The sequence below is a fragment of the Meriones unguiculatus genome, chromosome 1, assembly GCF_030254825.1.
Source record: "Meriones unguiculatus strain TT.TT164.6M chromosome 1, Bangor_MerUng_6.1, whole genome shotgun sequence".
Taxonomy (NCBI): domain Eukaryota; kingdom Metazoa; phylum Chordata; class Mammalia; order Rodentia; family Muridae; genus Meriones; species Meriones unguiculatus.
Window position 1 is genome coordinate 40470519 of NC_083349.1, and position 26607 is coordinate 40497125.

The 26607-nt window shown below is 42.6% G+C and overlaps 1 protein-coding gene across 10 annotated transcripts in view; it reads left to right on the forward strand.

The window, feature by feature from the left end:
- The window catches only part of Apba1 (amyloid beta precursor protein binding family A member 1), a 201249-nt gene that overhangs the window by 90357 nt on the left and 84285 nt on the right, over window positions 1-26607 (forward strand). The window lies entirely within an intron of this gene.

The following is a 26607-nucleotide window of genomic DNA, read 5'->3' on the forward strand; positions in this document are numbered from 1 at the left end:
GCTGGTTACACTTTTTACCTAAATTTATTACCACTGATAGAATCAATACACACAAGATCCTGTAATCCATTTTATTTAGGGTCTTTCCAATTTGAGTTATTTAAAGTTTATAGGCCAGCATAGACTTGAGGTTTATGTGAAAAAAGGCTTTAATTTATAATCGGAATGGCCTGGCCTAGGGCTACCCAAGGCCAGAGCAAAGCTGAGCAAAAGGTTTTATGTATCATCTGATTATTTCAATTTCTAGTTGTTTTTTTTAAAGTTCATTTCTGAAGAAATAAGCTAAATTGTATAAACAACTTTGTGTGGAATTGAGAGTGATAGTAAGTGTTAAATAATTTTTTACAGTGTTCCTGTCTACCATTTTGTCAGACTGATTTTTTTTTTTTTTTTGGCATTTAAAAGTGTCTTCATTATCTTTTTTTTAAATTTTATTTTACTTTATTAATTACACTTTATTCACTTTGTATCCCCCCATAAGCCCCTCCTTCCTCCCCTCCCGGTCCCAACCTCCCTCCCCCTTCTTCATGCATGCCCCTCCCCAAGTCCACTGGTAGGGGAGGTCCTCCTCTCCTTCCTTCTGATCTTAGTCTATCAGATCACATCAGGAGAGGCTGCATTGTCATCTTCTGTGGCCTGGTAAGGCTGCTCCCCCCTCAGGGGGAGGTGATCAAAGAGCAGGCCAATCAGATTATGTCAGAGGCAGTCCCTCTTCCCATTACTATGGAACCCACTTGGACACTAAACTGCCATGGGCTACATCTGTGCAGGGGTTCTAGGTTATCTCCATGCCTGGTACTTGGTTGGTGTATGAGTCTCTGGGAAGACCCCTGTGTTCAAATTTTCTGGTTCTGTTGCTCTCCTTGTGGGGTCCTGTCCTCTCCAGGTCTTACTATTTCCCACTTCTTACATAAGATCCCATGCACTCTGCCCAACAGTTGGCCATAAGTCTCAGCATCTGCTTTGATAGTCTCTAGGACAGAGCCTTTCAGAGACCCTCTGTGGCAGGTTCCTAGGTTGTTTCCTGTTTTATTCTTCTTCTGATGTCCATCCTCTTTGCCTTTTGGGATGGGGATTGAGCGTTTTAGTCAGGGTCCTCTCTCTTGATTAGTTTCTTTAGATGAACAGATTTTAGTAGGTTTATCCTATGTTATATGTCTATATGAGTGAATATATACTGTGTGTGTCTTTCTGCTTCTGGGACAGCTCACTCAGGATAATCCTTTCCAGGTCCCACCATTTACCTGCAAATTTCATGATTTCCTTATTTTTCATTGCAGAGTAATACTCCATTGTGTAGATGTACCACAATTTCTGCATCCATTCTTCAGTTGAGGGGAATCTGGGCTGTTTCCAGCTTCTGGCTATTACAAATAAAGCTGCTACAAACATGGTTGAGCAAATGTCCTTATTGTATACTTGAGCCTCTTTTGGATATATGCCTAGGAGTGGTATGGCTGGATCTTGAGGAAGCACTATTCCTAGTTGATCAGACTGATTTTTAACCTTCTTGTTTTACTATAAAAGAGCACTGTCTCATTTTTAAGCTCAGAATTAAATTTTTTCTGTTTGGGGGCTGGAGAAGTGACTCGGCAGTTAAAAGAACTGGCTGCTCTTCCAGGCAACCTGGGTTCGCTCACCAGCACCACAGGGCAGCTCACAGTCATCTGTAACTCCAGTCCACGGGGACCTGATGCCCTCTTCTGGCATCCATGGACACTGCAAATACACATAAAAATAATAATAACATAGATAAATATGTTTTTAAGTTTCATTTAGGCAGATTTAGTTTGATGTCTTTGAACAGATGAAGCACACTTAGTCATAATAATAAATGTGTGTGCCTATGTGTGCTTGTCATCCTTATATCGATAGTTTAACTAGTTAAAGCAGAAATACAAGTGGAATCAGTAAAAACTCTGCAGTGTTTTGAAAGTGCTGATATTTATGTTAAAAGCTATAATCTTGCTGTGGTTGAAATCTAATGTTTGGTTTGGCCTTATGGGGGCAGCTCATTCCTCTTAGGTGTATGTGGAAACTATCCTCTCTGTTTGGAGTGACACAATGGATTACAACTGATGCCTCTTGGGGACAAATAGTGGAAAACCTAACTTAGGATCACCTTCCCCTCACACACGTATTAGAGATCAAATCCAGAAGCAATGCTGCAGTAACCAAGTCACCTATACCCTAGTCTCCCAGACCCGTAAAGAGTAAATTATGGGATGGACAGAAGCATCTCTATCCCCGAGTCCCCTGCTGTCAAGGCTCCGGGAGCCTCTGGAGTCTGTGGCAGATGTTGTTCTTCACTAAATGTCCTTTGATGGTGTGGCAGGATTCGTTCTAGGCTCCCATCTGAGGTTTCTGCTTACTCTGGCCCTGAGCACCCGGGGACACCTTCTATAGATCAGCAGCACCACTCTTGCCGTGATAGTAATCTTTCCCTAAAACACTCACACCAGCCAGTGTGCTGCTTGCTATGAGCCTGCGGTGGGTCGCATCCTCACAGAAGCCCTCATGGCAGAATACACTTTTCAGTGATGCCTTCCATCACAGTGTCTGTCTCAACACACTAACATACACACGGAGGCAAGGCGTCACCTCGTTGTTCTTTGGCATTGCTCTCTATCTTAATTTTCTCTTTGACTTTAAATGATTTCTCTGAACCTGAGGAAATTACAAGAGCATGGTGTTTTTTTGTTGGGTAGTATTTGAAAAGAATTACTTTACGTAGAATAGTCCCTCTTATCTGTGGTTTTGCTTTCTATAGCCTTCCGGGGTTTGAAAACATGATACAGCACAGTAAAGAATTGGGCTATTTAGAGATAAAGAGACAGAGAGTACATTTACATTATAGTATATTTTTTATAGTTTTTTAAATTTTTTATTAATTGCACCTTATTCACTTTGTATCCCCCCCTGTGGCTCCCTCCCTCCTCCCCTTCCAATTCCTTCCTCCCTCTCCCTTCTCCATGCATGCCTCTCCCCATGTCCACTGATGGGGGAGGTCTTCCTTTCCTTCCTTCTGATCCTAGTCTATTAGGTCTCATCAGGAGTGGCTGCATTGTCTTCCTCTGTGGCCTGCTAACGCTCCTCTCCCACTCAGGTGAAGGTGATCAAAGAGCAGGCCAATCAGTTCATGTCAGAGACAGTCCCTGTTCCCATTACTAGGGTACCCACTTGGACACTGAACTGCCATGGGCTACATCTGTGCAGGGGTTCTGGGTTATCTCCATGAATAGTCCTTGGCTGGAGTATCAGTCTCTGAAAAGACCCCTTATTATAGGCCCATTTTATTAGTAGTTATTGCTAAACCCCAACTGTGTCTAATTGATAGAGCATCCATTATCGTAGTATTGAAGTATAGAAAATAAAACATATGTAATGTCACCGTCCAAGGTTTCAGGCGTCCACTGGTAGACTTAAAAAGTATCCTGTATATAAGGATTTGCCATTGAACAAAGTCTACATTATTATATCCAGTTATTCCATTTTATTCTTTTTCATGAAATACACCTTTCTTTGTGTCTAGAATATCAACTTACGCATTATCTGCTTCCTGGGTAGGCAAATTGATTGGATGAATGAAGTTTTCACATTCATTAACAATATTAATGATTGGTGAGGTTTTCCTGGGTGCCACCTGCTTTACATGCAGCCACACATCTTATCTTCATAACAGTGCTCTAAGGTAAGAATTCTCATTATCTTTCTCTTATCAGTGAGGAAACAAAGCCTTCGAGAGCTAGTATAAAATAGCTGGTGGCTATAGCACTCCCAGGCATATATCCAAAATATGCTCAATGATACAACAAAGATATTTGCTCAGCCATGATTGTAGCAGCTCTATTCATAATAGCCAGAATCGGGAAACAACCTAAATGTCCCTCAACGGAGGAATAGATACAGAAATTGTGGTACATTTACACAATGGAATACTACTCAGCAATTAAAAACAAGGAAATCATGAAATTTGCAGGCAAATGGTGGGAACTAGAAAATATCATCTTGAGTGAGGTAACTCAGAAGCAGAAAAACACACATGGTATATACTCACTCATAAGTGGCTATTAGACATATAATCAGGATAAAAATACTAAAATCTATACTAAAGAAGAAGAAGCTAAACAACAAGGTGGACTCTAGGGAAGATGTTCAATCCTCATTCAGAAGGACAAACACGATAGACATCAGACGCAGAAGATAGGGAACAGGACAGGAGCCTACGTGGTCTCTGAAAGACTCCACTGATTGAAGTATCGAAGCAGAGGCTGAGACTTAGAGCCAAACTTTGGGCAGAATGCATGGAATTTTATGAAAGAAGGGGGAGATAGAAAGACCTGGATGGGACAGGAGCTCCACAAGGAGACCAACCGAGCCTGGGGGCCCTGAAAAGAATGATACCCATCCAAGGACAATGCATGGAGAGGACCTAAAACCCCTGCTCAGATGTAGCCCATAGACTCATTCTCCAAGTGGGTTCCCTAGTAAGGGGAACAGGAACTGTCTCTATCATGAACTCAGTGGCAGGCTTTCTGATCACCTTCCCCTGAGAGGGGGGGTGCAGCCTTGCCAGGCCACAGAGGAAGACAATGCAGCCAGTCCTGATGAGACCTGATAAGCTAGGGTCAGATAGAAGGGGAGGAGGTCCTCCCCTATTAGTGGACTAGGGGATGGGCATAGGAGGAAAAAGGGAGGGAGGGGACCACAGCCGGGATACAAAGTGAATAAATTATAATAAATAATAATAATCAATTGAAAATGCAAAAAAAAAAAGCTGGTGAGTGGTAATGGGCCTTCTGGAAATCAACAGTATTATAATTGCCTTCTTTGAAAAGAAAAAAGCAACTTGCTTAGAACAAAGAAATAACCTTTTAAAGGATAATCAGCTTTTTGCTGGAGTCCAAGTCAATAATGTGATCAGTACACTCAGTTTACTGGGCATCAGTGAGCCCCGCCCATCAGTCACACAGATCATGAAGCATTAGATCCAGCTCATTAGAAAGCTGGTAGTTTTGCTCGAGTTTGCTGCAGGAGCCATGACCAACATTTAAATCTTACATACAGGAACCTGACTGTTAGCCAATCACAAGTCTGTGGGTGTAGGGCAGAAAAATAAGGGTAACATTTGGCTTCTAGCAGCAAGGTAGTAAAGTCCATCCAGAGTGATAAAAATTGGTTAAATCTTTTCAAACATTCTTTTTTTAGTGTAATGATAATTGAGATCAAAATAAAGAAAAAGAGAGGGTGAAGAGGTGACTCAGTGGTTAAGAGCAGTGGCTGTTCTCACAGAAGACCCAGGTTTGATTCCTAGTACCCACACAGCACCTCACAACTCCAATCCCAGGGCATCATCTTTTGCCCTCTACTGATGACCTCCAAGGGTACCAAGCATGTACATGATGCATAGACAGGCACGCAGTCAAAACACCCATACATATAAAATAAAATTTTAATTAAAAAATAAAGAAAACAAGCAATCATCAGGTAGGAGAAAGGAAAGAGAAGAGGCGAAAGCTCAGAGGAGCCGGATAGGTGCTGGGGGGCTGCTAGCTCTAGAGACAGATCCCCTCCTCAATTCCCATACCTGCAAGGACAGTAGTCAGGACCTGACCTGTGCATGCAGAGAGCCAATATTATAGTTTTATAATATTTTATACTCAATATAAACCCTATAAGCTAAGCGCCTTGTGGTCTTTCTCAAGAAGAGGAATGAAATCTCTGTCCATCACGTTCTTCTATGAACTGTTTGGAAAGGTTTAAGTCCACACCTTTCCTCCTGGGATGTATGCCTGAGGTGGGCTTCTAAATTAAAGGGCCATAAGGTTGTAGAGAGCAGTGAAGCATATTGACTACTATGAATTCTGTTACCAAAAGGAAAATGGCACTGTGATGCAATATAGAATTTTAGAAGACCAAAGATGAGGGAAGCAATTTAAAACTAGAGGGAAGAAAGAAAAAAACAAAACAAAACAAAACAAAACACAGGACATGGTCATCAAAGGAAAAGCAATTGCATTGGCATGATAGAGCTTTGAAGGCTATAAGACATTGGAACAATTTTTTCAAAATATGAGAAAAACAATTATTGCTCCAGAATTCTATACATTCTTAAACTATCACTTCAAGGTGATAACATGGGATACACCGTGAGAACGTGAGAAATAAAAAAAAAAAAAAGCAGTTATAGATAAACAACAGCAATCTTCAAAATCATCGTATTGAGTGAACAGGCCGGAAACAAGAGCAATTACTGTGTGATTCTATTCATATGAATTTTAAAATAGGAAAAAAAAATGAATGGCAGGGAATAGCTGTCTGAGTGGTGGGGGTGGTAGCCGATAAACAAGCGCTAAGAGAGAGCCATCCGGTGAGAAGAAACGTTTTCATTTGATCTGGGTGTTATTTGCATGGCTGTGTACATCCCAAAGCCCAAAGTCCTGACAGCTTTTGCTCACACTCAAATGCCATGCTTCACTAGTATGCATTTCAAGCCTTCTGTACAAAAGAATATTGTCTAAAAAGCCTTTTATAAGAAAAATTAATTTTGCTCTTTTAAATATTAAAGAACTACAGAAGATGTGTTTCACAAAAAAAGGAGATAGAGCTCAGCAGGTTGGAATGGGCTAACGGAGGGAAAAGTAGTGTATGTATATTTTCCGTGATGGCTTTGATGGGAAAGGATTAGAGCAAGATAGAATTGGCACACAAACAACCACAGGAGGTGGGAAGTGGGAATCGGAGCTGGAAGAGTCTAAGATCCTTGTTAATTTTATGTTAGAGAAGTTGATCTTAAAAAAAAATTAATCATAAAAAGAGTAGCAAGAGAATATCTGATTTTCACGAGCTGATCAGGAAAGAAGAACAAAGAAGTTATTCTATTGGGAGAGGAGAAAGTACAGAAAGTAAAAGAATGGAAAAGAGAGTCACATAGTATTCATACTACAAAAGTAATTTATTAATGTATAGTAGACACATGTACAAACACAAACATGTGCTCACATACACTCCATACAGACCAAAAAGGGCTTTCACGCAGAAACACTGGGGAAGTGTAGACATCCTGATCCTGACTCCTATAAATAGATGGAGAAGTCAGCAATTTTATAGTGTCATTCAGAAATGTAAGCAGAATGCGATAGCTCAGGCAGACAGAAGGCAATCAGAAAATGGTTCAAGCAACACCTGCGTATGAACACCTAAATATGTGTAAAGACCCCTGCCCCCAAGTTGGGCGCAACACCCATCAATGGTACAAACTGAATGAAAGGCCACAAAGGAAATGTCTAGAAAAGGTAAGCCAAACCTTAAAGCAAAAGGCTTCTCATTTGAAACATGAGGGTGAAGGAGCCAATCTGACCTCACCCAGGGTGAGGTGTATGCTACTGTTGCCATCCTACCGTGTCCCATGCTCTGATAGACTCACAGACAGTTTTCATCAAGGAAGGAAGGACATCATGGATGGATACGCCTTCCAGCTAGTCATTTTCACGTTACAAACATTTCTTATTTGGGGGAGTGGAGGAAATCAGGAGGCAGTGGGAGACAAATGAGTAAGAGCCCCTTGTCTAAAGTTTGGTTTTTATATTCTGTGGTGTGTTTGGATTTTTTTTCTTCCCGGTCCTCAGTAGTTCACCTCTGGGAGAGGCTGGATGAAGTATTTCTCTGAACACATGGAAAAAAAAAGATTAAATCTTTTCTTCCTGCAGTTACACACTGATTACATTTATTGAGAGCCCACACTTTTGGACATAGATTCTCTGCATGAAGTTGAATAAATACATGGCTTACCATGGTGATTCTACGAATTCTATTTAGACATTTATTTGTCTCGGATTTTTTTCATGATTTTTGAATGATCATTATCATAGATGCAATATTCAGATTTACATAGTCCTAATTTGTAAGCCGAGTATTCTTTTTTGTTGTTGTTGTTTGGTTTTACTTTGGTTTGGTTTGGTTTGGTTTGGTTTGGTTTTTTCAGGACAGGGCTTCTCTGTGTAGCCTTGGGCTATCCTTTGTAGACCAGGCTGGCCTTGAACTCACAGAGATCTGCTTGCCTCTGCCTCCTGCCTGGATTATAGGCATGTGCCACTGACCCGGCTGGCTAGATTATTCTTAACCACTTACAAAGGGTGTAAATTAGCCCCTCACTTTGTTAGGCTTTGGCGAGTCTTCTGCATCTTTTGACCTAAAAATTCTACAGACAGCTCTATTTTTAGGCTGATGGAATGCAGTGATCCCGGCAGTCTCCCACAGGTAGCTTTCTTCAAGGCTGAAATTACTCCATTTATTACCTGGATCCCTGCCCCTGAGAACATTTTAGTTGACGGTTGACTGATTTCCCTTCTACACTCTGCCTTTGCAAATTAGAGATCAGGCCACCTTCTGGAGTCTTCCTTAACTTCCTTCACTTACGGCTTTTGATCACCAAATTATGTATCCCGCGGGTGTTTCGGTTGACACAAAGGAATAAAGCAATCTGTCGCCATTTATTTTACACTATAATTGAAGAACTAAAGCAACTATTGAGGGCAAGCTTCGTCCCATCTCTGGGGATTAAATACAGGGCACATATCTGTGCTTTTCAAAATGCTATTTGTCTCATCACAGAACAATGAAACACAGCTGCACTGGGTTACAAACTCAGCCTGGGCATCAGAATTCTTCACCTGGCAGGAGCTGCCTCTGAAAAGATCTGTGCAAGCCCTGAGGTTTATACATTGAGGTGATCACATTTTTGTAGTTAACTTTTTTTCTAGATTTGTTTATTTTTATTTCATGTGTATGGGTGTTTCGCTTGCATGTATGTCTGTGTACCACAGTCATATAGTGCCCAGAGAGGCCAGAAGAGGTTCTCAGATGCCTTGAAACTGGTGCTCCAGAGGGTTGTGAGCTACTATGTAGGTGCTGGGAATAAAACCGGGGTCCTCTGAAAGAGCAACCAGTGCACCCTCCAGCCCTGAAGTAATAGTTTTTAAGTGTTGGCAATGATTTAGTTAATTGCTGCACAACCACCATAATACTTTCAGGAATTAAACACCTATTTATGGAGATGTTTTACAACCCAGAAAACATGTGTATGAAAAAGACAAATGCTATTTTAGGTAGCCCCGGTTTCTACTGCTCACCTCCCCAGACAGGTGATAAGGAAGGTATGTGGTGTCCATCTCAGGGTGGACATCCATTCCTTTGCCTGCCCTTCATACCGTCTAAGGCAGTGGTTCTCAGCCTTCCTAATGCTGTGACCCTTTAATACAGTCTCTCCTGTTGTGGTGACCCCCAACTGTAAAATTATTGAATTGCTACTTCATGACTATTGTTTTGCTACTGTTCTGCATTGTAATGTAAAGATATGATATGTAGGATATCTGAGATTTGACCCCTCAAGGAGTTTCAGAGCCCACAGATTGAGAACCGCTGGTCTAAGGAACAGCTCAGTTCTGTAGTTCAATTCCTCCCTTACACTAGAAAACAAAAGTTATAGAAACACTGAACGTCACTGAAACTCATTTTCATCGTTCTATCATCCGCTGCTGGTTAGAAGAAACCTGGACTGTCTCCAAGCAGATAATTGTCCAATGATGGGACGTTCTTGTCTGCTGTTGCCTTGCTCAGTTCTGAATACTTGAATTATGAAAATGATGCCTTATCGGGACCCAGGCAAAACGCTGGACTCATCAACAGCTCTCTCGGGTTGTTCTCTATACTATCATCTGCTTACATGTGCAATACACGGGAAGAAACTGTCATCTCATGAAGGGAGCTGATTTTCCATGGATGTTCTTGCTACAGAACTGGGATAACTCGAGAAAGCTCATATTCAAAGGCTTGCCATTGGGATCTGAGCTCGTCATTACATGTGTTTTCAACCGACGTGTGCTTCCATTCCAAGCTATTTTTAAAGTATCTGTCTCATTTGAAAGGCAGTGACAAAAAGCTCACAACCAAAATAATTCTCTTTTAATGTAGAAAAAAATGAAATATTTTTGGATATGGAGGCACAGAGCGCTAGAGTCTGTTTCTCTCTGCATATCAGACACATCTTTGTTTTTTACCTAAGTTTCCCGTAAGGGCTGTGTGCTGGTAGATACTTCTGGAGTCTGTGTGAGGTCTTCAGCGTCATGGGAGAGTTGTCTGCATTGACATGTTTTTATTTTCATTTTCTCTTCTAAATTATCATTACTTTTTTTTTACAATTTATTCACTTTGTGTTCCAGTTGTAGGCCCCTCCCTCATCTCCTCCCAGTCCCACCCTTCCTTCCTCTTCCTTCCTTATCCCTCTCCCCTAGTCCACTGATAGGAGAAGTCCTCCTCTACTGCCTATCAGGTCCCATCAGGACTCTCTGGACTCTTTTCCTCTGTGGGCTGGCTAGGTCATCCACATGTCTTCTAAATATAGGAACCATGTGATGCCAATTCATTGGTGTCTTAGGGTAAAATACGAATGGGCTTTGGAATGTGGCAATCTCAGGTCAAAGTCTGGCTGCACTAGATACTAAGAATGTGACTTTAGTTGATCAAATGCCCTCAGTCTAACTCTCTCTGTGAAGTCTGAGAGAAAATGTGCATTTATCTGGCAAGGTAGTGAGGACTTAGGAAAACATACGATATATAAGAATCAACATTGTTATCACTAAGTTATCAGCACAGGTGAATTGCACAGGTCAAAAGTAATACATGTGAAATTCAAGAATCAACATATGGTAAATATAATATTCACACAGCATTTTGGCTAACAGTGTACACAGGAGGCCTTTGAATAAGTTCCTTCTTGGTGACTTTAAAGCTGCGCATCGTGAATGATGTTCATTGGTTAAGTTTCTTTTCTGCATGAGGAGTTTTCATAGGTGACACACACTGCTCCCATAGCTTTCTGCTCAGCAGTGTGCCCTGGTGAGAAGGCTCCGAGGCCACTGTTGTTTTTTTTTTTTTTTTTTTTTTTTTTTTTTTTTTTTTTTTGAGACCAGGAAAGAGAGTCCCCTTTTACCAAAAAACCCAGCAAGACCACAAGGACTCTCCACATGCGTGCACACTCATTAGCACTGTGCTGAGCCAGGTAGATTGAACTGTACGCTTAATGATCCTGACCCAGACACTTTCAGAGTGTAACAGAGATGTGTTCCATTTCTGCCAGGAACTTGCAATAAAGTATCCACAACAATCTGTAAAAATACCTACACTGATAACTCAGAATTCTCAGCTCATTTCTTTTTTAAGAACCTTTTAATAAGTTATTGAGAATTTCCATATGTGAATGCACTGTTTTTATATCATTTGCACCCCTGTCTCCCCTCTCTCCAACTCCTCCCTCCTCCTGGTCCTTCTCAGACTCATTAATTCATCTTCTGTAATTATTATGTTATACACACACATACACACACATCCTTCTGAGTGCATTTAGTGTCGCTCACATCTACACGTGTCTAGTGCTGACCTCTTGGGTTCAGATAACCTATCAGGCTACCATCCCTAGAGGAAACCGATTCTCTCTTCCTCTAAATCTATTGTCCTGCCTGTCGATCTTCATCGAGAAGTGGGGTCTTGTGAAATTTACCCCATCCCTATGAGGGTGTTGACTGCTGTAGTCATTATCTAGGTCTCGTTTGAGAAACCATACGGCTGGGATTTTATGGGAGTTGCATCCCTGCCATATCCAGCAGCTGCTGACTCGAGGCAAATGTCCTAGTCCTCTGGCTCTTATAAGCAACCCCATCCTCTCTTCTACAATATTCCTGAATCCGTTAATTTCTTATATCCATCTAGGCTCGTCTTCAGCTCCACTGAGATCTGTCAGAAGCAGAAGCAACTCAGTTATCCATTAATGAGAGAACGGATGGGCATAAACATTGAAGTATATTAGTCCACAATCAAAAATTCTGAGGAGCTGTTTGATGCAACAGCTCAAATAGGGAAATCTTTGAGATTATTTGTTGAGTCAGACATGAAAGATTATTTACTCTAAGATTCCATTGTTATGATATTCAGGAGTAAGTAAATCTAATTTACAGTGATAGGGATAGGAATGGGAGCCACATACAGGGTAAAGAGCGGGTGTTGGCCTAAAAGGGAAAAACATTTTCTGAGTGATGGCCAAATCCCGTTATTTACAGATAGCCTGTGCAATTGCACAGACACAAATTCACCAAGCTGCACAAATTACAGCCTACGCATAAGCAATATGTAACTTACACATCCATTCACAACAGTGCCCAAGAAAAGGATGAATGAATATGGTAAAAACAGAACATCAGCTCTTAAGAGATCCCTCCTGAGTCTTCGAGAGATGGTTCAGTGGTTAACAGCACTGGCTGTTCTTCCAGAGGACCTAGGTTTGATTCCCAGCACCTACGTGGTGGCTTGCAACCATCTGTAACTCCAGTTCTCCGGGATGCAGTGCCCTCTTTTGGCCTCCTTAGGCACTGAGTGCAGACATTGGTGCAAAGTCATGCATGCAGGCAAAATGCCTACAGGAATAAAATTAAATAAATAAAGAGACTCCTCCTTACAAGGTTTAAATTTTTACAAACTCTAATATTGTAAAATATGTTTTCTGTTTTACACAGAGTTTACATTGTATAAGTTCTATTATAGTGATAGATTCTCTAAAATTATATTTGGGGAATACAAACTGTAAAAAATGAAACTACCATTGAACCCTTATCTTAAAACTAAATAAAACCTGACAAGTTAGATTCTAGAGCAGGAATAAATTATTTCCTAATTTTTAAAGTTTTGTTCTGGAATAAGATGAAGTATAAACAATATTCACTTTAACAGCTAGAGGGCACATCTGTCTTAAATTCCGAAGTGACACTGATATTTGAATGTGTCTTTTGATGCACTAATATTTTCATCTAGAGAAAAAAACAAAAACAAAAACCAGGTTGTTTTGTGAATTCATCTTTGCCGTCTGGGCTGTTAAGCTCCTCCATGGGAGACGTGGAGGGATACATTGCTTGGAGCATGACCCAAGTGTATGTTAGAACTCGGTGTACCTTGATTTCAGGAAGGACATCTTTGTTTCGTGTGTTACACTGAGCCATCAGCTGGTTGCTCTCATTTGCTCTATGGTGTGTATTTGCTAAAGAGAAAAAGCATGATATATTAGGCAGGGTGGAGGTGACGCATTAAGCTGAGTCTAGACACAGTCATCACCCAACTTGTGAGGCCCACTGGGAGGTGGGACGCTGGTGCCTTTGGTTCATTTTCACTCTTCAACACCTTCATGATGGCAAAAGGTTCATAGACCATCTGCAGGGATAGCAAAGCCATCCTTGCAGTCCTGCTAGCTGCATTCCTCATCTGCAGGAACCTTGACCCCCAACTCTCAGCATACCTTGGGCCATGTGACATTTCCTTCCATCTCAGTCTCTCAGCAGTTTCTCAGCAGGCATTTCTGCCCCCTGCAGTTTGTCTCCACCTCTCTGCTATAAACCCAATCCCCACCCCTCCCACAGAGCAGCCACCACGGTGCCCAGCTGAGAAAAACAGAGCCTTCACCTATCTCTGCAGCAGATTCTTTTCCCAACTGAAGAGTTTCTGATTTGTCATTTCCTGGTACACAGGTTTTTTTACACCAGAAGATTGCATGGAAGCTCTTGGCCTTCAAACCTTCATAATATGGGGTAATTAGGATTTTTTTTGTTCTAGTAACAACAACAAGAGGTTACCCAGACAAAATAGCAATGGTGGCAGAAGAAGAAGAAGAAGAAGAAGAAGAAGAAGAAGAAGAAGAAGAAGAAGAAGAAGAAGAAGAAGAAAGCATCGATTCTGAAGTTCCATGTGCTAAAATAAGAAGGCAAAGACATTGTAGTGTTAATTAGAATATAGATGTTAAACTGTGAGGCCCCACATATTCCCATGAGCCCAAACTTGTGACAATACAGAGCAGCCGGGACACATCACCTGAAATCTGTCACTGAGACCCAGCAGCTGCTTATAGAGTTGGGTGTGCTTGTAAGCACACCAGTATCCGAAAGCGTAACACACCAACAATGATTCCTTCACATTACTTCAGATAATGTGTTAATATATCTCCATTATCTCCTGTTTGTGTATTCTTGTCCATATATATTTATACACCCATCCATAATACAATACATCAAATGTCTGTGAAATTACAGGAAATGATAGATGTTAATGAACAGTGTAATATTCTTCCCTGAGTCTACCTCAGGACCACTGAACTTTGAATTTGCTGTTCCCTCCATCTGGATGCTTCTCCCTCCCCAGATGCTAACTAGATATTCATTTTCCCCCTCTCTTGCTCATTTCACAGTCCCCTTTCAGAACTCAAAGTATGTTTGCACTGTAAATTCCTCAGTCTAGTTTCATAAGGGCGAATACCCTGTCTGTTTTATTCAGTCCGTATTCTTGGTGTTTACCACAATGCCACACATATCATAGGAACTCGAGAAACATTTGCGAAATGGAAGGAGGGGTGGTCGATTTGAAGGTGATCTGATCCCATGCTCTATAGAATATAAAGCATCATTTCCTAACTCACTGGCTCTCACAGGACACTATGAAAACAAACTGAAAACGAAGCGGTTAAGGGGGTAGGGTTGGGGTAGGGATAATGGTTCACTTTCAGCTGAGAATAAGGAGGGAACTTTCAGAAGGCATTTAGGAGGGTGGGAGAAAGAGATTTGGCTGTGACCACTAGTGAGGTGTGTCATGAACCTAAAACTTCAAGGTCCAACCCAGGCAACACTGTAAGTGCCTGGGCGCGTTGTCCGGAAGCTCCTAACAGCGAGTTAACTGGGATGGGTATGGCTAGTCCCATTTCTCAGGTGTACAGGCTAAACCTCAGAGAATTTAGATGGGGAGGTCCAGTGCACACATCTTTCACTTGCTCAATTCTTGAGCGTGTGAATCTGACACCTGAGATGCAATAAGATTTTTTTTTTTTTTGCAACAATCTTGGGTGTTAAAAAGCAATAGGAAAATTGTATCTTCTCTGCTTTAGTGTAGGCCTCCGTAGGAAGTTTATATTTGCCTCAGACAACTCCTTTTTGTTGTTTTGGGTTTTTGTTGTTGTTGTTGTTGTTGTTGTTGTTACAAACATTTTGAAAGTGGTCTTCTCTTGTTGGACACTGGCATAACAGGAATCAAATCAACTTGAGGCTCTTCTCTCTCTGCAATTACACATGCTCGCCACAAGAGGTCACTCACAACCCGGTGAGGGCAAAAACCTTGGTACGTATGAAAAGCGAAGAACTTGAGAATTAAAATGTGTAGACCCCGACAGGGTGTGAAGTTATGACTCACTAAGTCGAAGGGGTGGGAAGTGAGCTTGTAGCTTTGAGGAGGAGCTTGGGTGGAAGAGGGCTGGAATGCAGGAAGACGAAAAGGCCCGGAGGATCCTCACTACCCACTGTCTCTGACGCTGTTCACTGCACATGCTGGGTCCCGGTGTGCTAGGAGAGTGAGAGCCAGGGCGATTGACCTACGGCAAGCAGCATTTCAGGTGACTGCCGGGCTGCTGAGACCCTTACCCCGTCTTTTGCTTTAAGGACAACTGCAGACTGGGAGCTGCATTTAGCCACGGCGTCGACGAGTCATTTCCTTTTCTTCCTGCTCAGCCCCATGGACTTTTGAGGTTGTCCCCGGGGCTTCGTATGGGCTCTCTTTCACCTTGTCCTTCATGAAGATAAGCTTCTTTGCCCTTCCTTTGGGAGGTTTCGTGCCCACGGCCCGGGACTTTCAGGACTTAGCTTCCTGTCTCACCAGGTGCTTCCAGAACAAAAGAGACGTCCACTAATTCTTGAACAGATAGATCCGAAGCAGATGAACTCGTCTGCCTCAAAGGAGCGGGTGGGTGGGTGGACAGGATGTTCTAAGGCATCTCTGCATGGCAGACCCTGTGGGTCTCCGTGTCCTAATGTCACTGGCAAGAGGCAGCCTCCGTGAGGCCATCTCCTTTCTCTCCTGGAGCTGCGGTTCTAACTCTCCCTTCTCTGTAAGCCTTTGTTTGGGTACCTTTCCAGGCTTCACTCTTTTGCCCCCAACATTGTCTTCTGGTTTCCCGCTCCCCCTGGTGGCCCTCGCAGGAATGGAGAATGATCCCGCAGCTTCATTCAGCCTTCTGGTTTGTCTGATGTCCTGCTTTAACTCACATTGCCTTGAAGAGCTTCTGGCGTGCTGTGTTCTCTTCAGCCCCCACGCACAAGCCCCCACAGCCCCCACTGGGTTCCTTCAACTCACCTGCTTGCCCTGGGCCTGACCCCTCTGTGTATCAGTTATTTAAGGACCAAATAAGTGCTGTGTCGGTCTTATTTTTAACACAGTAAGACATACACTCAGGTATCCTGAGCATCCTGTTTCCTTTTGCCTTAAGCAACCTACCTTCTGTTACTCTTTGAGCTTTCACCTTCGCTAGCTAGCTCTGTGCGGGTCAAGGGGCATTTCCGTAGTCCCTCTCATTAGAACAGGAAAAGCAGCTTCTGCCCACCCATGTGCGCCCATGTGTATTCGTTTCTTGTTGCTGCTGTAACAAATGACTATATTCTTAAGACTGGAACAGGACATATGCATCGACTTCAGAACCCCACTCCAGAAGCTGACCCAGGCTCCACAGGGAACTCTGCTTCCATAATCTGGGATAATCTCATCTCAGTATCTACTCCCTTCCCCCAAACTACAAAAGGCCTGCTTGGTACATGGGCAGCATGTGCCTGAGCCTCGGCGTCAGATGTGGACAGCTGTGGTGGCTGTTGTTCTGCCGAGCACAGCACTTCACAGTTCTTTCCTTGGAAGGAACCCCACGTGGTGGTTATATCTGGAAACACGACCTGGGCCACCAAACCCTTGCATTCGTGAGCCTGGCCAAGGCTGTGTGGGCTCTGATGTTTTAGGACATGCCAGTAGGACCAGCTTCAAAGTATAACAAATAAATTGAGAGTTTATTTTAAAACCAAGATGGGCATGGTAGCTTATACCTGTAATTCCAGCACTCATGCAAGATGGAGCAGGAGGATTGCTGCAAGTTCATGATCAGACTGGGTTATGGCGTGAGACCCTGTGGAAGGAAGGAAGAAAAGCAAGGAAGGAAGGAAGGAAGGAAGGAAGGAAGGAAGGAAGGAAGGAAGGAAGGAAGGAAGGAAGGAAGGAAGGAAGGAAAACCTATTAGCATTCTGTTGTTCACATGAGAGATCCACTCAACATCCATTCTTCTCTTTTTAATTGACCTTCTTTGGTTAAAAAAAAAATCCAGGTTTATTTGGGTTCAATCCAGCTCAAAAGAGGAAGTCATGGCCACAAGGAGCCTCCTATGGACATCCAGACCCATTAAGTGAGAGGCTCCCTCACTCCCCCACCCAAAGTCTCCAACTGTAATTAAACCACAGCAGCCTGGGCAGAGTGCCTTGTGGAGCAATTCCTCAAGGAACAGAACTGTGGCCAGGAAAGAAAGCCTACAGCACGAGTTGGCCAGTTATGACAGCAGAGTGGATAAATGATCAGGTCAGAAAAATCACAGCTTTTCTAAGCCTCGGAGATTTATCTAAAAGGCAAAACACTGATTTATATATATATATATATATATAATGATCAAATAGAATCGAGGCCAAAAGGTGCATACAATACCCCCAAATAGAAATGACACTCTCATTTGGCTGAACTGAAGAATTCTCAGTCTAAACTGTGAACTTCTAAAGGCAATTTATCTTAAGGTTGGGGACCTACCTCAGTGCTAGAGAGGTTACTTAGCAAATGGAAGGCCCTGAGTTCCCTCTTCAGCACTGGGGGACAAAGGCAAATTTATCTTTATAATTTCCAAATTATCACCCTTTAGGAAATGTATAATTCATTGAACAATAAAGACTCTGTTTCCACCCATGGAAACTGAGATCTCTCTTCGCATGTTCCTTATTTCCAGGGAAGAGGTGACTTCCACCTGGATCTTGCATGACATTTAAAAGCCAATTTGTTGAAGGTCACCCAGCGGTAAGCTAATTGGCTTAAACATCCTGTTTTCAAACTCTCCTTCTACCATCTAAAACTCATTTAAACGATGAGCCCAAAATAGCAAGGGTTGGGAGGCTGTAAAATGATCATTGTGAATTTGAGTTTAGGGAGGTTACAAATTCTCGAGGGGGCTTGGTCCCTGCCATCGCTGTGTTCTCTAAGGGAAAAGCACAATCAAACACTTGGCAAAGAGCGAGAACAAAAAGACATAAAAGGTTTGTATCTGTTTGACGTCATCTTCCAGTGTATCCAGGGCTTTTTCCTACCCACCAAGACCCTGCATTCTTGTTTCTAATGCTTCAACTTACTGTTTGCAATAAAGTCAGTTCAGAAAGAAAAAAAAAAAGCCTTAGGGAAAGGAGAAAGTGAAGAGGAGATAGTTGAAGTGTCTTCTCTTCTTGGTCCCAAGAGACAAATTGGAGCCAGAGGGACCTGCTGCTAGCAGGACTAGGTTGTTGGGGATTGGGGTCCAGGCTGGGGGCTGGCTTTGTTTTGTTTAGCTGTGGTTCCTCTCAGCTGCCCTTACTTTCTCTTTCAGTTGCTCTGTGCCTAGTGGCGCACCCACCAAGCCCATTTTGTGGAATCTGGATAAGGTACAGCTCCTTGTGGGTTTTGTTCTGTTCAGAAACTCAGCCCAGATAAGACTTGAAATCTTAGTCCCCTTGCTAAATATGTACAGAAAGAACCATGACCTCTGACGGGTCAGTTGACTAAGTCCGGGTAAAATAAAATAAGGCTGGCAGGGGCCAGTCTTCAGAGGACTCTGGATGGCAGGGAGGCAGCTCTAGAGAAAGGAGACTGGCAATAAGCTGCAAGCCCCCACAGGTGTCTTGGAGTCTGACTCAAGAACCTCACACTGGTTTCCAGGCTGTGAGCTCAGGCCTGGGTGAGAATGGACAGATAGGACAATGGACACGCATATTCACCTTGAGTCTTTCTTTGCAGCACTTACATGGGTACAAGTCTCTGAAGATTAAGTCAGCACTACACCCTGAGAAGATTAAGTCAGATGGTTTCAAATATGTATTGATGCTGCTGAATTCAGGCAGTTCAAACTCCTGTCCCTAAATCACTTCTGTCTTGTAGTTGTCATTCATCTTTTCGATCACTGGGCACTGATCATAGGGCCATTTTTATGTAGGCAGCCCTGCCATGCACAATATTTAAGGACCCCTGTGTATACGGTGAGGCATGGGCCAAGAAACTGTGGATATGTCTTGGCTGACAGGAAGCTCTCCAAGTAAATTTCATTTATTTTTTTTGTTCCCTCTTTCCCTGTGTTATTATGAACTCGCCTAAAGACACTTTACTGTGTGGAAGCATATTAGATGTGGACATACGATGAATTGCTGGACTCTTCTGTCTGAATCTTAGAGAATGTTTAAGTTCACGACTTCTGCATGAGGTTCAGCCACACTGAGTATCAGGAACTCAGCCAACAAACGGCTGAGAAGCGAAGAGCCTGTGCAGGCTGCCATAAGGGATATTTAGGCATGACTTGTAATTTGTGTGGTAGTGGTTGAAATGTGAGCAAATGCTCTCAAAGTGTTTCAAAAATATCCTTTAGAGGTGCAGTAGGTATTGAAAGTGCTGACTTCACTATTTTACCACCTCTTTTCATAGATATTGCAAAAGGAAAGGCCCATTTGCAGCTTAAAAATCAGTATCAAGGGATAATGATAGAAGATAGTATTGGCGTGTGCTTTTTTTGAAGCGAGATGTTGGCTCCTTAGAAACCTTTCTTTGTTCTATTCTTGTGACAGACATAGGCCCTGTATCTATGCCTGTTTTATCCAGAAGGAAATTGAGTTTAAGATCCATGAAATTTATGTCAAATTATTTGGATCTAAATTAATGTGCTTCTGCTAGTGTTTGTAAAACACTCTTTTGGATGAAAACTGTGATGAGAGAGACATCCAGCTAGCACATGGGGTTCAATGGGGAAGATCTAGACATTGTTGAGATGGCAAAGAAGCACATAGCTTCAGTATTCACTATTCAGGAACAAGACAGAGCACACAAGTTCAAATCCCCGTCTCATCACTCATCTGCTTTGTGACTGGGGGAGAGTCACGCAACCTTCCTGTTTCTCAGTTTCCTCCTACTACAGGTGCAGGTGTGCACTGGCCACTTCATAGAGTTGTTTCAAGGATGGATAATAGCTAAGCACCCAGAATAGACCCAGGAACATAGGAAATGGCATCCACAGCCTGGAGCATGTGTGTTCCTGATGTATCAGCACAGCTATGGGGTGTGATGAGCACAGTGTCCTCATCAGCAGGCCAGGCTGGGAGAGATGCAGGACACATGATACGGCTTTCCCTGCATGTTCTAATTCTCCATTTCAGGACTTAGGTCTACACACACACACACACACACACACACACACACACACACACTAGTAGGAAAACCAACAGCAACAAAAAGCTGAGATGCCCTGCATGCTGACATGGGCCATCAAGAATGGGTGGGAGAGTCAGAGGGGCAACTAGCCTGCCGCTCTGCTCATGCTCAGAACTGTGTTTACCAGATACCAGCCTCTGCCCCACAACTGCCGTGGGCCGCTTGAAACCCATGGGGTGCCATCTGTGGAAGCCAAGGAAACCTTGATAACTGGTCACTAAAGAGAGCACGTTGGCCTTGAGAAGGATGTGAGTGCAGTGCAGTTGGAGGCAGTCTGAGGTGCAGTTGGATGGCTGTGCCCACAGAAATGAGTGTTTCTGGAAGGAAAAATGAAACAGGCTCACTAGCCCTCTCCTCCCTCGCCATCCTCAGAAGACTAACTGCTCTCTGTGACGCTTTTTTTTTTTTTTTGCTTCAAAGAAATACAACTACTGAAACACTAAAGTGAAATGCTGAATCTGTAATTCATGAAAAAGTATCTGTCTTAAATACAGTAATGGTCTGATTTAACACCTAAATTTGAATAGTTTTTAGAACCAAAGGAGGAATTCAACATAGCTACAATTATGTAATTTTCCTTGGAAGATGGTTTGGCAGCCTCTTAACAAAACTAAAAATATGCCTACCATACGGTATGATCATCATTTAGCTACTTGGTGCTTGCCCAAATTTACTAAAGAAAATTCCATAGAAATAACACAGAGATGCTTATAGAAGCATTGATCATAATTGACAAAACCTATCAGCTGCCAAGACGTCCTTCAGTATATGACTTTTAAAATTAGCATTCTGCCCTAAAAAGAAGTGAGCTATCAAGGAACAAAGAGAGAAGGAAGACTCTTCAGTGTAAATACTATGCAAAGCCAATCTGAAAAGGTATGTACTAATGGGTTAATTTTATGTGTTCCTCAACTTATAATTTATATCGAGGTTCAATCCCAATTAACCGGTCATGAGTTGAAAATACCATGAAGCCCACAGTGCGTTTACTGCTCCTAGCCTGCAAAACACCTTTGCTTGGCAAGAGAGCACACTGTAAAGTACCAGAGTTTCCCTGGTACTCCTGGCTGCCTGGGGACGGCGGCCCACTGGTGCCACCCCAGCATTTTGAAAAGGATGTGCCTCCTGTTGCTAGGCTGGGAAGGGACCAAGATGCAGTTTGAAATACTATTCCTACAGCATGCATTTTGCTGTAGAGATCAGAAAGTGAGAAACAAAAAACAAAAAAGCACAAGTCAGCCATTATATGTCGAGAGGATGTCTGCATATGACATTCTGGAAAAGGAAAAACTATCAAGGCAGATAAAGTCAGTGGTTCCCAGAAGCTGGGTGAAGGGATGGGTAGAAGGAAGGAGCACAGAGAACCTGACTGGCAGTGAATGGTGCCTATCAAAACTCACAGAATGTACACCAGGCCTGAACCACAGTGTAAGCCCTGGACAGCTTCATTCACAGACAAATGTGGCAAATGTGCCTCCCTGGGGGAGAAGACAGCAGTTGAGAACGCTGAGGGCGGATGTGGCAAGGGGTCCATGTAGGAGCTTGCTCTATGTCTAGCTCAGTTTTGCTGTGAACCTAGACAGCACTAGGCAGTTCCTTCGCTTTTAAAACTGTGTTGTTTGCACATGTTTATTAGCTCTACCATACACGGTCACACTTCAAAATAATTCCCGAAAATATTTTTACCGAAATAGGATTGTTTTAAATTAGAGAACAGGAACATGTCTTCTCCTTACTTCTAAGCAAGATACTCTTCATTGGAGCTGAAAAAAAAATAACTGTCGGCATGCTTGTTAAGTCAAGGGGAAGTAACCTGCTTTCTCCAGAGCGCTTGCGCCTTGTATGAGACCCGGTGCCAAGGGCTCTCCTTCCCCCGTTCTAGGTTGACAGCAATGGTCTGTTCCGTAGTTTCCAGCGGGCTGAGGCTCTGTTAAGGGCTTCACAAGATGTTGATTTAGTCATTAGCTGGAGACATTCATTAATTCACTCAAAAATATTTATTGACCTGTAGCTCAATAGCAAGAAAATAATAATGCAAAAAGAATGAGGGACGCACAGGTAGAGAGTTTCAACTATACAAAGTTAATAAGGCGCAGAGCTCTGCCATACATTTTACTTATCGTTAACAACACCATATCACAGTGTTCAAATCTGTTAGAGTGTGCCCCCATGCTCTGTGTTGCACTGTAATAGTAATAAATCAATGAGTACTAGTTAAACATCACACACTGTGCCTCCGGGGACACAGTGTGTGGGATGTAATAATATGTATGAGGGAGGGAGAGAAAATGAATGTGCACTACGATGCTGGTGACAAGCGAAAGTCACTATGGTGCTGGGCACGGTGGTTCAGGGAACTTCTCTTAAATAGTGACATTTGAGCAGACCCATGGCCAGAATAAGTTTTATCTTGTCTAGGGGACAAGTTCAGGCAGAGGGGCAGAAAAATGCAGAGGAAATGTTGGCATTTCATGTGTGTAGAAGTTGAGGTCAAAGGTCAGTGAGAGTAGAATGAGGCATAGCTTCATCATTAGAAGAGAGATAATCTTACATTTAGGCACTGTTGCTGAAGCCCAGAAATGCCCATCTCCCTACAAGAGTTAGTGGGGATTGGAATGGGGGAATAAGAACAGTTAGTTGGTTCTTAGTCAAGTTTAAAAGTAGAAATGACATGAGTTTCTCACAGATTTGTTAGTGTGAAGGAAAGGTTTAAGGGTAATGCCAAGGTTCTGTGCAACTGGAATCATTTTGGGAGCAATAGTGGAAAGACCATGTTTGGGAGGAGAAAGGCAGAAGTATACTGTCACACATCTCTCTGGAGGGACCTCCCAGAATGCTAGGGAGGCAGATTACATCTGTAGGAGCTCAGAGGCGGGGTCTCTACTGTCAGTATGAACCAGAGATTCCTCACTACAGATGACACTCAGGCCTGCGTGAGATTGCCTGGGTAAGTAAACAGAAAGATCTAAGAACCAAGCATGGGTCCTCCAGTAGAGAAAAGCCTGAAAGAAAGGAGGGAGCCGCATATGAGATGGGGGAGGAACAGCTATGAAGGCTGAGAAGAACAAAGTGGCATGGAACCCAGGAGAGAAGCCTGCTTGGAGAGACAAGAGTGTCACGTCAGATGGGCCACAGTCTTAAGAGTAGAAATGAGCCTGTGGAGCCTGAGAGCCCACTGGAAAGCATTTAAAGCAGAGCGTAGGGAAAGGAGAGAGCCAGAGAACACAGAAGGATGGAGGAAGATCTCCCTGAAGCATTGTCATGCAAGTGACAAAGCTGGAATTTAAAGTCGCATGTTCTTACTTCAAATCCCAGGTTGTGTGCTGCAATGGAGAGCTCTGGACTAGGAGTCAGGGCAGCTCGGACATTTGCTAGTCACGTGATCATGAGCCACACAACCCAAACATCTTTGACAAAGCCCTGTAATACACAATATCCCTTGTCCTGGCTTGGGGTAGAGAAGCAAGATGGAGACAGCCCTTCCTTTGAGGGGTGGACCAGCCCTGCTCTCAGTCTCATCATCACTTAAGCAGGACGTTTTAACCAGGCCGACTCGAGTGGTCTATCCTGTCCTTTCATCCCATGGGTTTGTGAAGAAAATCCTCTCCTCTCAGATGGGCAAGGGAAAACAGCACAGATACCCTCTCCAGAGTGTTTTAAAGGTGTCAATGCTTAATTAGAATTTTTAATTGGGAGAAAAGTATACAGGCACTTTAGGCGCAATTAGTGCAGCAGATTAAAATCATTTAAGTGGCCTCATTCACTTTCCAAACTATTTAAATTGATTTTATAATTCTGCCCATGTAAATGGCCAGGTGTCATATGGATAACTGAATCACATGTAGATTTTAATGAGGAGTTTTTGTTGTTGTTGTCAACCACAGAGAAAAGGAAGAAATTATTATAGCATGGCTTTTTATTGCTTTGGCTGGAGAGAGAGCTCCTCATTCACAAGGTGATCCTCATCTTTTCTCAGGAGCATTATGAAATAAGTTTTCCTTGAGAAAAAGAAACAAAAAGGCCTTCAACAGACACAGACAGGCACACTGGAGAAAACATCTGCAACCATGTGACGGATAAAAATTTAATATCTCTGATATTCAAAGACCTCCTTCAAGTGGCTACAAATGAAAAAGTCAATCAAAAAAATCAAGCCATTCAAGAGAAAGGAAATATGATAGCCAGCCAGCCGACGAAAAGGTGCCTCTCTATTAACTGTCAGGGAAACCTGAGTTAAAAGTCCCTCATCAGACTAGCGAGGGACTGTTTATAACATTTGGTAAGGGCACTTAATTTTCCTGCATCTCGATTCGTTGTGAACCAGGCCTCTCCCCGTCCCTCATCCCCAGAAGGTTAGATTGGTAGTAAGTTTAGGGAAAGAGGCCAAGGGGGCTTGGCGCCATCTGTGCCCTCTTTTCCGGTGAGGATGCATGTCATTTACTCATAGCCCCGTTCTAAGGCTTCTCCAGGTGGGCCCTGCACCTGTGAGGGGGCACCTGTGGCTGCAGATGGCCCAGTGATGACACAGGATACCCATCCAGAGATGGGCACTAAGACCCTGTAAGAAATCTGAAGACACACTGTACAACCCAACTATTCGGGTGAGAATTTACATTTGTATTTCTGTGGCTAACGTGTATTTTTTTTTTATGATGATGAAATAAAGAAAAATATTCCTACCTTTTTTTCTATCAAAGAAACAAGAGAAAGAAAGAAAGAAAGAAAGAAAGAAAAGAAAGAAAGAAAGAAAGAAAGAAAGAAAGAAAGAAAGAAAGAAAGAAAGAAAGAAAGAGTTTGCCCATAGTTGCATGTATAGAAAGAGAAAGTCTTCAGAGTTATCAGGAAATTGCCAAGAATTGAGGAAGTCACTTTGTCAATATGTATTGCAACATAAAAATGTAACCTAATGTTGGGGGCTGTACAAGGGTAAGAATGCCTTTAATGCCACTAGATTATAATTTAAATATGGCTAAAATGCTACATTTTATGTATGTTTTACTACAGCAAAGAGTTTTAGGGCCAGCAAAATGGTTCAGCAGTAAGGTCACAGGCCAATAAGCCTGACACCAGAGTTCTATCCCCAGGACCCACATGGTGGAAGGAGAAAGCTGACTCCAACAAGTTGTCCTCTTACTTTTCTGGGTGCACTATAGCATGTTAACACACACACACACATATCTAATAAAATGTTTATTTAATCAGATGAAACTACTGGATTTCTTGTATTTACCTCAATATAATTCAAGAAGAGGCTGCAAATGGAGAGGGGTATGGATGGACCACAACTAGCCTTCATCTTGTCTTCAACCCTCAAAATCAAAATGAGAGGAAAATAGCATTATTCTCTATAGTTTTCCATGCATTTGAAGTTTTCCATAATGTATGTACTATTCTTAACCACTTAATCTCAATTTCTGGATATTCTGTCATAGAAATAACCCTACCCACACATAATGACATATGTCTATAAGAACAGTTACCAAAACACCGTATATAAAAGTGTGAGAAAGCCTAATGATCATGAATAGAGTGGTGGCCATCTCAACAACAGTTTGATATGAGTAAGCGTCCTGAATTAGGGCAATCTTGCTGGATTACCTACACCCGCCTGATCACTGGTTTTTGCATGAACAGACACCAAGAATCATGGGATACATGGGGGAAAAGTAGCAGCATGTTAGTAAAAGACTAAAAGTCCAACAGAAGGGAAGATGAGCTGAGAGGCTCCAGAAAAGAGAGTTCTTATCCATATGTTCAGAGCTCCCAGAACTAATAATATCCTTAAAGGAATAAATGCAAAGCAGACAGTAGGGAACAGTGCAGCTCTTAGACAGTAAGTGAGCATAGACGTCAAACTTCAATAGAAAGGTTTGGAGGAAACAAGATAGAAAATCCAACAGGATGTAAAAAGAGATGGCATGGGGAGCGGAGGAAGCAGGCTGGGTACAGAAAATCTACGACAATTCGAGGATCTCATGTCTGACCAGAAATGTAGTCTGAACATTCTCAAAGCCAAGGAAAGGCAAGCACTTCAGGTTGCAATGGCCTTTGCTGTGCAGAAAAGAGCAATTAAAGCCTAGACCCATTCTCTCAAGATTTTTAGACACTGAGAACAAAAGACACGTATTAAAATGTACCAGGGGTGGGTGGGTAGGAAGGGATGTGCCAGTCTAGTCAGGATGTCTCTTCAGTACCGGGGCTCCTCAGCTCAGCAGAAGATCACCGTCCACAGGC